Raw genomic sequence first — 15,504 nt, 5'->3', positions numbered from 1 at the left:
TGAGAAAGATGAAGACTTCGTGGAGGAGCTCCAGAAGACAGAGAATAAAGTGATCATGAAGTTGGATCATGATACTAAGAAAATAACAAGATGCCAATGTATTTTGGTAGCCCGAAAAGAACATCATTTATTACCATCTCTTATTAGCACTCATTCTTTAAGGATTAATATTGTTCATTCCATTACTAATTGTGCATAGAATATAGAGATGGACTAAACCCCAAGACAAAGTATGGATGGTGTTACCTGTCATTTTCTATGGGACCCAGCTGAAGCCGCTGCCGGTATATAGTGAAAGGACTTCGCACTGCCAGGGGGACTCCCAGAGCAGCCACAGCATGGTGAATTATAGTGATGCTTCATTATGCATTGCAGAGATACAAATTGATTGTCACTGAGCTTTTTTTAAATACATAGATCACTAAGTCAAGAGAAAAGCAGATGAGGTTCAGTTCCATGTGAGCATATTATGTAAAACAGTATGTACTATATAGTACTGGTCATATAGAGAGTTGCATATGATTTTTTTGTAAAAAAAAGATTTACATGGACAGCATTGTATTTTTTGCTATTGATGGATAGGTGCAATAAAATGTTAAATATTAATATTTATATGTGGCTGAGTGCTGTGGATGTTTTGCTGCTTTATATTTCTTTAAGCCACATGTTCATCATCATCATTATCATCATCATCATCATCATCATCATCATCATCATCATCATCATACCACCGCTCTCCTTGTAAACTGTTCTATTAAACAAAAATAAACGGTTGCTATGTTGCTAGGGGACCTAGCCTACTACAGGATATTTTAGGACAATTTCAACCCTGATGCCCTATGTCCAGGCGTCGTGCTTTCTCCCCCAATCTGCCCAGATCAATTATTACTTTTTAACAAAAATTATTCTGATAAAGATTTGAAGAAGACAATAATTTTATTATATAAGAAATACTAGGTTACATCCATACATAAAGATATGACATATATACAATAACACATAGTAGAACAATTTATTGTTATATTCATGTACTAAGCATCTTTCATAATATATTAATGATAAATTCGCTGTAAAATAATATGAACTTCATATTCTCCCCTCACTTCTTCCTACTGAATTATCTGGATTGAAGTTTAAGAATTGGAGATTATTCCATAAATGTTGCAGAATATGGCAGACATGTGACTCATCAGATTGGAGATTGTAATAAAGTCAGTTAGCAGAATATTGGCCTTCGGTAATTAGTCGGATTAATTGTCATCTGTTTGAGTCATATTTTAATTTAAAACACGTCAGTAGAGGGGACTGAAGAATAACTTTTAAGTTCTTGTTTCTGAAGATAAGCATTAGAGCTTGAAGTTTCCAGTAAGAAACATAAAACACGGAACATATCCAGGTCAAAGGGGGAGAAAAAGCCAATAAATCCCCTATTAGTAGTATTTGTAATATAAAATAAGTTACATTCAGTACTAGGAGCAGGATCATGGTTTTGGCTGCTTTGATGTGAGCTCTCAGGTGTGAAGTCCCCACGTTGGATGAATTCTGTACTCTCCAGATGTGGAGAATGAGAGATGTGAGTGTGGAGCCCAGTGAGACCAGGATCAGGAGGAACGGGAAAGATATTACGAAGGAAGCTCCAATTACAGTACGCCGAATATTACTTATATACTTATCATTGAGTCTTCTGCAGTAATTGGTGCTGTTATTAGTGTTATCTAGAGGAACTGACATAAAGATAACACCAAGCTGTATGATCAGTAAAACACTGGACATCCCAAAGGTTCCTCCTATTATCCAGGGAAACAATGTGGTAAGTTTTGACTTCAGGAATATGATGAGCCGGTGCTGGAAGGAGACAAGTTTGATGCAGTAGAAGGTGCACAGCCATGAGGTCAGGCAAATAGTGAAGAAAACAAAGATTGAGTGTATGATATTAATAGATATCATACACACATTGAATGTTGAGAACACATCACTCCTGATAAGGACTAATACATTACAAGAAAGGTGAAATCCCTGGAACAGAGCACCGGACAGTCCAATGAGAAATATTATCAGATCTCGAGGATTTTGAAATCCATCTTTTGTCCGGGATCTGTAGCTGACAACTGCTATACAAGTGCTGAGCAATGCTCCAGAACAGAGAATGATAATGATCAAAATCAGGAAACCGATGTACAGAGTCTCCATTTTTACCTATTAAAATAGGTTCTATTAGTCAGCTCTATGAGAACTAATCTCAGTAATCAGATAAACTTTCCAACTCTTCCCAGTCTGTCCATCTGTTTGTCTCCCTCTCCGTCTCTCCGTCTCGCTCTATGTTTATTCCTCTCTGTTCCTTTATGTATTCTCTTTGCTGATTCCTAAATACTAACATGTTTATTTGGTTTTGAGATAATCCACCTATGTCACCTCTGGTCACGTAACTTTACAATACTTTGCATGATTAAATGTATGCAATATGCACCAACGCTTAGATGATTTGTATTTTGTCATGAATGTAAATACAGAATGTAAATGAATGGTTTAAATAAAATAATGAAATATTATTAATATATAATATATACAAGTCAATCACACCAAGGAATATACATATTCTAAAATATAAAGCAGAAGGGAAAGGCGCCTATGGTGTTGTATTTGCAGAAATTGTGATTCCAAAACCAAGGTGGGTGCATAAGCGTACCGGATAAGTTCTTGAAAAAGTGCTCATCAGTATATTAAGCCTGGGTACTTCAGTCCAATCGTGTAGGTCCACACTAGTGCCGTATACTCATACAGAGAGAGAATAGAACCAAGGATACTGCAGTAACATAAAGCATATGGGGCAATAATATGTCCGATCACCATAAATTGTGGGTACCAGAAATAGATATTAAATCGCTTATCTGTAGGATTGCTTATCGTAGCTGGAAGTGTCTCTTATTCAGTTCACTCCTTTACAGGTTCAGGACAGACATTATGAAAATAAAAAGAGGTCCCATATAGTGTAGTATGGTCAAATAAGATAGAGTTTAATCAAAGCATAAGAATCACACTCACAATGTAAATATAAAATCAGGCTTATCTGTATCTCAGGTATAATCCTCATCTCCAATTTAGGTGGATCCAGGTGTCATAAGATTCAATTAGTAGTTTGCTAGAAACAGTAGCCAGACAGAGGGTACCAATTAGAGATGGTCACTGACCCCCGTGTTTTGGTTTTGGATTCGGTTTTGGATCTGGATTACCGTCGTGTTTTGGTTTTGGTTTTGGTTTTGCAAAACCGCCATTGCGTGTTTTGGTTTTGGTTTTGGTTTTGTTTGGTTTTGTTTTGCTATTTTTTGGGAAAATCCATGTTTTTGGGCCTAAATTAACCCAATTTAGTGCTCCAACTGTTTTAGAGACAAGTAATCTAATTGTTGAGGTAATAAATCATCCAAAAAAACAGTTTAATTCTTCGTTGGTAGGCCTATTCTACACACAAAACAGATTGTCTTCCTCTCCATCTATGCATATTGGCAATGCAGCCATCGTCTTTGAATGTATATTACACCCTACACTTATAGTTAAATATGTAAAGAAATGGAAAAAGCCAGGTTGGTTTCTGTCTCTCAAGGCCCCCCTCCACTTGTATAAAATACCAAAAAATTCAGCCATTATAGACTGTACAATATTAATTGACATGGAGAAAGACAGTTTGGTTTCTGTCTCTCAAGGCCCCCCTCCACTTGTATAAAATACCAAAAAATTCAGCCATTATAGACTGTACAATATTAATTGACATGGAGAAAGACAGTTTGGTTTCTGTCTCTCAAGGCCCCCCTCCACTTGTATAAAATACCAAAAAATTCTGCCATTATAGACTGTACAATATTAATTGACATGGAGAAAGCCAGTTTGGTTTCTGTCTCTCTAGGCCCCCCTCCACTTGTATAAAATACTAAAAAAATCAGCCATTATAGACTGTACAATATTAATTGACATGGAGAAAGACAGTTTGGTTTCTGTCTCTCAAGGCCCCCCTCCACTTGTATAAAATACCAAAAAATTCTGCCATTATAGACTGTACAATATTAATTGACATGGAGAAAGACAGTTTGGGGTCACTCTGTCTCTCTAGGCCCCCCTCCACTTGTATAAAATACCAAAAAATTCAGCCATTATAGACTGTACAATATTAATTGACATGGAGAAAGCCAGTTTGGTTTCTGTCTCTCTAGGCCCCCCTCCACTTGTATAAAATACTAAAAAAATCAGCCATTATAGACTGTACAATATTAATTGACATGGAGAAAGACAGTTTGGTTTCTGTCTCTCAAGGCCCCCCTCCACTTGTATAAAATACCAAAAAATTCTGCCATTATAGACTGTACAATATTAATTGACATGGAGAAAGCCAGTTTGGTTTCTGTCTCTCTAGGCCCCCCTCCACTTGTATAAAATACTAAAAAATTCAGCCATTATAGACTGTACAATATTAATTGACATGGAGAAAGACAGTTTGGGGTCACTCTGTCTCTCTAGGCCCCCCTCCACTTGTATAAAATACCAAAAAATTCAGCCATTATAGACTGTACAATATTAATTGACATGGAGAAAGCCAGTTTGGTTTCTGTCTCTCTAGGCCCCCCTCCACTTGTATAAAATACTAAAAAATTCAGCCATTATAGACTGTACAATATTATGAAAAATGGACAAAGCCAGTTTAGGGTCACTCTGTCTATGACACCCTACCCTTAAGGATAAATTGCCCTAACAGCAGCCTTTCAAGATGGTATGTGATATGGAAATGCCACAAGTCCCTTTCCTCTTTGGGGGTAGATTGCACCCTACACTTACATAGAAAGTTTTAAAAAGATGTTATCGGCATCATCTTCAGCTTCATCCTCACCCTCATCAGTGTGTACGTTATCATCACAGACTATCAATTCATCGCCGCTTGAATCCGCCATTAGAGAACAGTCAGTGCTTGGATGTCTTGGATGGTGAAGGCCTTCCTCGTGGAAGATGTAGTTCATTTTTATAAACATCATTTTCTCCACATTTTTGGGAAGTAACCTTCTACGGCGATCACTGACTAAGTTCCCTGCTGTGCTGAACACTCGTTCAGAGTACACACTGGAGGGTGGGCAGCTTAGGTATTGCAAAGCAAGTTTGTACATGGGTTTCCAAATGGCCTGCTTTTCTTCCCAGTAAGGAAAGGGACTGTCTGACATTTCCATATCAACTACCTCTTGAAAGTAATCCTCCACCATCCTTTGCATGTTTATACTCATATTGGATGGAGTTATGGGCAAAGTGACACATTTTTTTGAAAAATCCTTCAAACCAGCCCAGATGTTAAATTGTTCTCGTCTGCCCCCTGTGTCTTCCCTGCTTCTTTTTTGGAAATTTAATTTTTTACGAGCAACAGCTTGAGAAAGTGAAGGAGGACACGTCGTCAAGCCGAGGCCCAGTTCAGCGGCCAACTTGCTGAGCAATAGCTCCTTGCAAAAGTTCACATCTCGCTCATTTACAAGTAAAGACTCAATGTAGCTTTTAAACCTTGGATCAAGCACAGTGGCCAAAACGTACTGATCCGAGTTCAAGATCTTAATAACTCGAGGATCATTGTGAAGCGAATTAAGTACTTGATCGACAAGGCCAACATACTTTGCTGAATTGCTTGCTTTCAGCTCCTCCTTCATTTTCTCAAGCTGCTTTTCCAATAGTCTAATTAAAGGAATGACTTGGCTCAAACTAGCAGAGTCTGCACTGACCTCACATGTCACAACTTCAAATGGTTTCAGCACCTTGCACAGCACTGAAAGGATTCCCCACTGTGCAAGAGTGAAATACATCCCCCCTCCTTTCCCAATGTCATGACTTGTGCAATATGCTTGGATGGCTTTGCGCTGTTCCTCCATCCTCTGAAGCATGTACAGGGTGGAATTCCACCGAGTTACCACCTCTTGCTTAAGTTGGTGGCAGGGCAAGTTAAACTGCTCTTGGAGCTGCTGTAATCTCCTACATGCTGTGGCTGAATGCCTGAAATGGCCTGAAATTTTACGGGCCACCGAAAGCATCTCCTGCACCTCACGGTTATTTCGTAGGAAGCTCTGCACCACCAAGTTGATGGTGTGAGCAAAACAGGGAATATGTTGGAAATCACCCAGCTGTAATGCTCGCACTATATTGTTGGCGTTATCTGAAATGACATACCCTGGGGAGAGTCCGAGTGGTATAAGCCATGCATCAATCACATCTCTCAGTTTGCGTAACAAATTGTCAGCCGTATGCCTGTTAGTGAAGCCGGTGATACAAAGAGTGGCCTGCCTGTGACAAATGTTACGTAGTGGTGTACATGCTGCTGCTGTTCCTGCTGGTGAAGGTGAATGACCAACCCAGTGGGCTGTCACAGTCATATAGTCTTTGGTTTGGCCACTTCCACTTGTCCACATATCTGTGGTTAAGTGAACAGTGGGCAGAATGGCATTTTTCAGCGCAATCTCTACATTTTTACACACTTTTTGGTATAGTTGTGGAATAGCTTTACGGGAGAAATGGTGTCGCGATGGAATTCTGTAACGCGGACACAAAACCTCAATTAACTGTGAAAAACCAGCTGCGTTTATTGTGGAGATTGGACGCAGATCTAACACTAACATTGCAGCCATGGCGTCTGTGATTCGCTTGGCGACTGGGTGACTGCTGTCATATTTGCTTCCCCTCGCAAATGATTGTTTCACAGTTAATTGCTGAAATGTAGGACTGCTCATTTTATTCACCTGCCTCTGGGATGACGATTCACCCCCAGCAGCAGCAACAGCAGCAGCAGGACTAACGCTTTCTTCAGAGGAATCAATAATAGTGCCGGAGTCATCCAGCCTTAAGTGGGATGCCGGGCTAACTCCGAGCGCTACTGAGGATATTGATGAGGATGGTGTGGTGGGTGTATTTTGTAGCCGTCGGTATGTCGGTGAGCGGAGGGTCTTAGCTGATGAGGGAGTGCTTGTATTCTTTTGGGAAGAACTTTCAGCTTTTCCCAACACTTTGCCATGAACTCTCGTTAAATGGTGTAACATAGACGAGGTTCCAAGATGGTTAAGGTCCCTCCCTCGACTGACTGTGGCTTCACATACACTACAAATGGCTATACAATTGTTGTCTGGATTTGGGTAGAAATAATTCCACACATAAGAAGTGGATTTTTTTGTTTTATGCCCAGGCATGACAATGGCCTTTTTCTTGTCACGTGCCAGAACTGCTGCCACTGGTGCAGGACTTACACAAACAACCTCATCCTCATCAACATCCTCATTAGCGCCCTCGTCGCCTACACAAATCTCCCCCTCATCCTCTTCTAATTCCAAAGTGGCATCCTCAATTTGGGTATCACCGGCTACACTCGGGCTATTAAGGCACACATCAGCAGAATGCTCACGATTAGACATCCCACTGTTGGATGGACTCTCCACAGGGATTGTTGTCATTTGTGAATCAGAGCAAATATTCTCCTGTAATGCCTCACTGGTATCTTGCAGCTCAGCTTTGACGCGTAACAGTAGTTGTGCACCAATTGTAGCCTGGGTAACTTTTTGGGATCTGCCACTAATAGCCAAAGGTGAAGGCCTCATTCTCTCTTTGCCACTGCGTGTGTAGAATGGCATGCTTGCAATTTTTTTTTTATCGTCACTTAACTTTTGCTCAGTTACACTTCTTTTTCGCTTCAATACAGTAAATTTTTTTTTGGTTTTTGTTTTTTGCACTAATTTGAAAACACTCTGTTGTTTGACATCGCCTTGGCCAGATGACGTACTGGGAACACTAACATCAGGACTGGTGACAGAACCTGGTTGCTCATTTAGATCATATGTGGACTGCTTTGAATCCATTCTGAGCGCAAACCACTGGGGAGTGCTAAAAATTATTGAGTAGATTCTGCTGACAGTTATGACTTTTGACAGCCAGAAATATTAATGCACAATTAGGGAGGACACCCCAAAAACACTGAGGAGTGCTAAAAATTATTGAGTAGATACTGCTGACAGATATGACTTTTGACAGCCAGAAATATTAATGCACAATTAGGGAGGACACCCCAAAAACACTGAGGAGTGCTAAAAATTATTGAGTAGATACTGCTGACAGTTATGACTTTTGACAGCCAGAAATATTAATGCACAATTAGGGAGGACACCCCAAAAACACTGAGGAGTGCTAAAAATTATTGAGTAGATACTGCTGACAGATATGACTTTTGACAGCCAGAAATATTAATGCACAATTAGGGAGGACACCCCAAAAACACTGAGGAGTGCTAAAAATTATTGAGTAGATACTGCTGACAGATATGACTTTTGACAGCCAGAAATATTAATGCACAATTAGGGAGGACATCCCAAAAACACTGAGGAGTGCTAAAAATTATTGAGTAGATACTGCTGACAGATATGACTTTTGACAGCCAGAAATATTAATGCACAATTAGGGAGGACACCCCAAAAACACTGAGGAGTGCTAAAAATTATTGAGTAGATACTGCTGACAGATATGACTTTTGACAGCCAGAAATATTAATGCACAATTAGGGAGGACACCCCAAAAACACTGAGGAGTGCTAAAAATTATTGAGTAGATACTGCAGACAGATATGACTTTTGACAGCCAGAAATATTAATGCACAATTAGGGAGGACACCCCAAAAACACTGAGGAGTGCTAAAAATTATTGAGTAGATACTGCTGACAGATATGACTTTTGACAGCCAGAAATATTAATGCACAATTAGGGAGGACACCCCAAAAACACTGAGGAGTGCTAAAAATTATTGAGTAGATACTGCTGACAGATATGACTTTTGACAGCCAGAAATATTAATGCACAATTAGGGAGGACACCCCAAAAACACTGAGGAGTGCTAAAAATTATTGAGTAGATACTGCTGACAGATATGACTTTTGACAGCCAGAAATATTAATGCACAATTAGGGAGGACACCCCAAAAACACTGAGGAGTGCTAAAAATTATTGAGTAGATACTGCTGACAGATATGACTTTTGACAGCCAGAAATATTAATGCACAATTATGGGGGACACCCCAAAAGCGCTGGGGAGTGCCAAATATGAAGAAAAAATAATAAACCTCTATCCTCCTCTCTGCACTAGCGATTTTGGTTAGAGCAATTGCAAGAACAATATTGTATTCTCTGTCCCTGCTCTAATTAGCCTATGACTACACCCTGCTCTCTCCCTCTGTCAAATGGCGATGGATTGCTGTGGAGGCGTGTATTTATAAAGTTGAAGTATCGCGAGAACCGAGTCCCGAGATCCGACGACGTCACAATGACGTTCGGCCTCGATTTGGATTCGGAATGGGCGGGAGAGTACCGAGCTGCTCAGCTCGGTACTCGGATACCCAAAGTTCGGGTGGGTTCGGTTCTCGGAGAACCGGACCCGCCCATCTCTAGTACCAATACACTCTCAATACCTCAATGCATTTCGTCTATAACAGACTTCATCTCAGGTATAATCCTTATATAAAATATATGAAATATAGACCTGGGAACAGTATACATAAATAGGGGGCTATTTCATACCCTTCATTTAGACCAGATGGTCTTATCCAAACATGAAAATGAGGCCTTGAAAGATTTACATAACAATAGGGAATTGATCATTAAAGCAGCAGTTAAACATTATCTGTTTCTCTTTGCTGACTCCAACATATTAACATCTTTAGTTGGTTTTGAAATAAGTTGTCTGTGGTCACGTAACTTTGCTGACCAGACACAATTTACAACAAGGATCAGAGCATTTGTGTTTTGCCATGAATGTAAATACATAATGTAAATGAAGGGTTTTATGTAATAAGAATAGCTTATTGTCTGTATGTATATGTCTATGTGTGTGAGTGTGTGGCTATATTAGGGAATTTAGACTGTAAGCTCCAATGGGGCAGGGACTGATGTGAATGAGTTCTCTGTACAGCGCTGCGGAATTAGTGGCGCTATATAAATAAATGATGATGATGATGATTATTATTTTCCAGTATTTATATACAACAGTGTTGGCTGACCTGTGACACTCCAGGTGTTGTGAAACTACAAGTCCCAGCATATCCTTCCAGCAATAAGCTGCTATATATTGGCAAAGCATGCTGGCACTTGTAGTTTCACAACACCTGGAGTGTCGCAGGTTAGCCAACACGGATATACAATCTCAAAATTTAAGATACGTTATTGCAGATATCGTAAATGACCTGAGTATTCAGGGTATTATATTATTCAGGTGTCAGATGCATCAACAGTGTTGAAAATTCACTAGAACATTGTGTTTAAGCTTAAACAATAATTATTATCTTCTCTTTAAAATATTCCAAAATTCTAAAATTACATTTGGAGATTTGCTGCACAAAACACTGAAGGTAAAACACATTTTACAACATGTGAGTGCAGACACCAGTTCTAACTTAGATTGTACGCTCCTCCGAGCAGGGCCTCCTCTCCTTCTGTTCTCCACCACCTTAACTCTGCTCTCCAGCTCCTTGTCTCCTCCGTGAGGTCCTCCGGCCCCTGTCTCTACCCCGCTGGGGGCTCTCACCTCTAATCTAGCTGTTCATTGAGCTTCTGAGTTACTGTGATTTCTGTTAACTGTACTGTGCTGGCTCACCCTATATCGTGTTTCTGTCTGTCCCTGTACGGCGCTACGGATAGCTAGTGGCGCCCTATAAATAAAAATTAATAATAATAATAATAATAATAATAACAGGGGACAAACTTGTATACGCAAATCAATGAAACAAAGTGATATCAATTTGTTAATAATGTCATGAAAATAGCGCTATTAAAAGCACAGTTATAAATGAATCACTTTCCCATTTGTGCAGAAATAGAGAAAACAAATCATATTCATTATTATCCTACACACTTAAAATGCATATATATAACCTCATAGACAATCACATTACAAATTCCTGATTTGTCCACGTTATCAGGATAATAATCAGCACAGGTCATTATAGGCAGCAAGGTTCATACTCTATATAGTGCCTTAAATTCTGCTGCAGAGAGACACATAACAATATGCGTCTGGTAAGTGAATGATAAATGTATATTTCCACTGGTTAAGATATAATTATTCAGCTGTTGGTAATTATTACCAAGTCCTCCTTCATCTAATAGACTCATCTGTAAGAGACGTGTAATTGTGGATTATAGTAGGAATAATTTAAAATATTTATGTAAATCAATACTCTAAGCTGATTGTTATTTTGGAATTTTAAAACCCACCCTCATGGGTGTATCTACCAGTTCCTTTAATGAAACCACTCCAGTTAGTGCAGAGATGTAACAGATGGTTCTGAGTGAACTGAAGCTGTTATTAAAACATGATGATTAATATTTTGTACCACCATGGATTGCGCCCAGTCTGTATTTAGTTTCCCCCCAACCAGAACATACTAAATGCTGCACCCGTGCAGACACTGTCCGTCTCATATACACATGTAATGTATGTTGCACAACATTGAGCGCATTCATTTAAAAAAAGGAACATGACAATGCAAAGCATCATTTGATAACAACCGAAAAGTGCTAAAAAAAAGTGCACACAAATACTAACTTTAAATTTCAGTGTACAAATAAGCTATCAAGTATTTGTGTGCTACATGAAAAAAGAGTCAGTATTTAACTTATGTGCAAAACAGAAAACTAATTTGCACCCCTTGCATTTTAACATGGTTTTGTCCAGGAGACTGAAATAAGATACCTCTTCATTTAAGATCCTTAATGAATCAGGCTCGTAGAGTTCATTGACAGCACTGTTGGGGTTAAGGCAGCTAATATATTGGTAGCTTGTTTTGTGGGGGCCCTAACAAACCAAGCACTTCAGCCACAAAAGTGCCACTCCTTGTAACTCTTGTGGTTTCTTTGTTAAACTGTAGATGTTCTTTTCAAAATCTTACATAAAGATGGGAGGGAGGGCCCAAGTATAATTCCATCTTGCACCACTTTTATTTTCTGCCACTGCTGTGTGGCAATGTGTCCTAGATGTGCTAGGAACTGCCATGTGTTTGTGTCTTTGCTCTGTCGCTTAGCATCCAGCTTGCTGCAGTCTTTGTCCGAAAGTGTATGAAAAAAATATAGTGACCTGTGAGGTGGTCAAAAGTGATAGCAAATGACTGCCAATTAGTGTTATAGAGGTTAATAATAATGTAGGGTCAAAAAAAGAACAAAAGTATGTGATTTTAGCATAACAAAACCAAAACACGCTAGGGTGGTTTTGGTTTTGCAAATGCAAAACATCAGATATTATAGATATCTGTTGCTTTGCATTTCTTGTCGAAATACATAGCAGTCCCCATAGATGTCTATGGGGACTGCTATGTACTGCAATTCAAGAAAGTATGAAAATACTTTTATACATGTGGTAATGTACGCCAGCTCAGGCTGCCGTACAGTACCGCAATGGAAACTTTTCATTACTATCAGCTCTGCTCCGAAGAGCAGAGCTGGACAGCACTTGTATGGAGGGATCATTTGCAGTGTGAAGAGCGAACAGTGGTCATGTGACATGGAGGGATCCCTCCCTGTCACGTGACCACTGTTCGTTTTTCACACTGCACAATAGGGTTTTGCCCAATTTTTCGATTGCCGCATGTGCACAGGGATTCGAAGCAGGAAACCAGATCGCAATCAAAACTGTAAGTGAGGAGCCAGTGTATAGATAAGTGTTACACTTCACAGGAACAGCCCTTTATCGGAACGGCTGCTCCTGTGGAGCTTTTAAATAAATATGAGAAATAGTTCAATTCTTATCAATGTGATAAGGATTGAAAATTATTTTCATCAACATTCATCATCAACATTTATTTATATAGCGCCAGCAAATTCCGTAGCGCTTTACAATTGGGAACAAACATTAATAAGACAATACTGGGTAATGTATACAGATAGAGAGGTAAGAGAACCCTGCTCGAAAGCTTACAACATATATTTCATTTTTGCAGTGCTTGCTAAATATGCTCCAGAGAGAGAGAGGGGAAGGAGGGAGAGAGAGAGCTAGAGAGAGAGATAGAGAGTGAGAAAGAGACATAGAGAGAGAGAGAGAGAAAGAGAGTGGTGGAAAAAGGTGGAGAGAGGTAAAGATTGGTAGAGAGAGCTGGAGAGAGTGATATAAAGAGAGTGAGATACAGCAGAATAAAGAGATTAGGGAAAAAGAGAGAGATGGAGAAAAGAGTGAGGGAGAGAGAAGTGGAAGGAGAGACAAAAAAAGTAGAGAAATAGTGAGGTAGAGAAAAAGGTGGCGAGACAGAGAGAAAAAGAGAGAGACAGTGAGTGAGAGACAGAGAGAGAGACAGAGTGAGAGAGAGGAGTGAGAGTTAGAGAGTGAGAGATAAAGAGAGAGAGAGAGAGGTGGAGAAAGGTGGAGAGAGGGAAAGAATTAGAGATGGTCACTGACTCCCGTGTTTTGGTTTTGGATTCGGTTTTGGATCTGGATTACCGTCATGTTTTGGTTTTGGTTTTGGTTTTGCAAAACCGCCATTGCGTGTTTTGGTTTTGTTTTTGTTTTGTTTTGTTTTGCAATTTTTTATAAAAATTACATTTATTGGTGCTAAAATAACATAATTTAGGTATTATTTTGTAGCTACATTATTATTAACCTCAGTAACACTAATTTCAAGTCATTTTTTATTCAATTTTGAACACCTCCTATGTCACAATATGATTTTCATACACTTGAAAAGAAAAATTGCTGTAGTTCTTGCCAGTGATAACAAAAAGGCCATTGTTATGCCTGGGCATAAGACCAAAAATCCACCTCTTAAGTGTGGAATTATTTTTACACGAATCCTGGCAAGAGTTGTCTATCCATTTGTAGCATTTTGAAAGCCACACTCAGTAGAGGTAGGGACCTTAACCATCTGGGATCCTCATCCATGTTTCGTCATTTTTCAGCGAGTTATTGGAAAACTGTTGGGAAAATCAGAAACTTCGGTTAAAAAAAAATTAACAACAAGCATTCCAGCATAATCTACCTCCCTTCCCTCATCTACATCCCAGCACCTGCAATCTTCCCCCCCAACAATTGGCAGTTAAACAATCCTCTGCAAGAGGAAGCAAGAATGAAACCTGTCACCCAGTCGCAAAGCGGATGACAGACGCCCTGGGTACTATGCTAGTGTTAGATCTGCGTCCAATGTCCACTATTAATACAGTTGGTTTAAGACATTTAATTGAGGTGTTATGTCCCTGTTAGCAAATGTCATCACTATACCATTTTACTAGAAAATCTTATTCTCTCCTGTACCGGAAAGTTCCTAAAAATGTCATTAATGGGTGACAAAATGGTATTCTACCCACTGTACACTTAACCACAGATATGTGTACAAGCGTAACTGGGCAAACAAAAGATTATATGACTGTGAAAGCCCACTGGGTTGGTCTTTCGCCTTCCCCAGCATGGACAGCAGCAGCATGTACCCAGGTACATCACATTTTTGAGAAGTAGGCTACTCTGTGTATCAGCAGCTTCACTAAGAGGCATACAGCTGACAAACTGTTCCAAAAACTAAGGGATGTCATTGAAAGATGGCTAATCCTGCTTGGAGTCTCCTGAGGATATGTCATTTCTGATTACGACCCCAATATTGGTCCAGCATTACAGCGGGGTTGAATTCCATCATATTTCCTGTTTTGCACACACTATAAACTTGGTGTTACAGAACTTTTGAAAAATGACATGCAGGAGATGCTGTTTGTGTCCATAAACATTTAGGGTCAATTTCTGGTTTCTGCAACAGCATGTAGGAGAATGCAGCAGCTGCAAGAAGACTAGCATTTGAGGGGAATATACTTTAGTCCAGCGAAGTAGTTACCTGTGAAGAAAGTGCAGACACGGTTAGCTTGAGTCAAGTGATTGCCTTAATAATAGATTTTGAAAAGGTGCTACATAAAATTATAGTGTGCAATAAAACAAAGTAAATGTGCTAACTATATTTTAATTGTAGATTAAATACTTAATTTTCTTTGCAAGGATCCCAGACTTATCAACATCTTGTTGGGACGTCTTCTCCTTCAGTTTCTCTGGCATCTGCTTGTTGTAAAAGAAATTGCTTTCCCAAGACACCCAGTGGTGATGCAGATGAGTCCGCTCAACATTTTGATATTTACTGTGCTGTAAAAGAATTGCCCAATAATCGTGACAGCTCTGCCCTAAAATCAACTAGTCATTCCCTTTGGAAGGCCATTATCAGCAATTACATCATACTACACAGACTTCTATGATATTGGGATGAATTAGTATTGTTGGAGGAAGATTATCACTAAACCCTGCTACCTCTCCAGTTTCGCAGTGAGCTATGGTACAATAAAATGTAACTGCAGATTTAGACCAAGACTGTCAGCCCTATTATTTCTATTACAGCAATTACAATTAGCAATGGAGCTCTTCTCTTTGGGTGTTACCTATATAACGCAGCACAATTTGCCTGCAAATTCTACAGACAAGCCTGCTTGTCTTCCTCTCCATCAATGACTCTT

Source organism: Mixophyes fleayi, chromosome 7 (genome assembly GCF_038048845.1).
Source record: "Mixophyes fleayi isolate aMixFle1 chromosome 7, aMixFle1.hap1, whole genome shotgun sequence".
In the NCBI taxonomy this organism is placed as follows: Eukaryota; Metazoa; Chordata; class Amphibia; order Anura; family Limnodynastidae; genus Mixophyes; species Mixophyes fleayi.
This window is presented reverse-complemented; position numbering follows the sequence as displayed.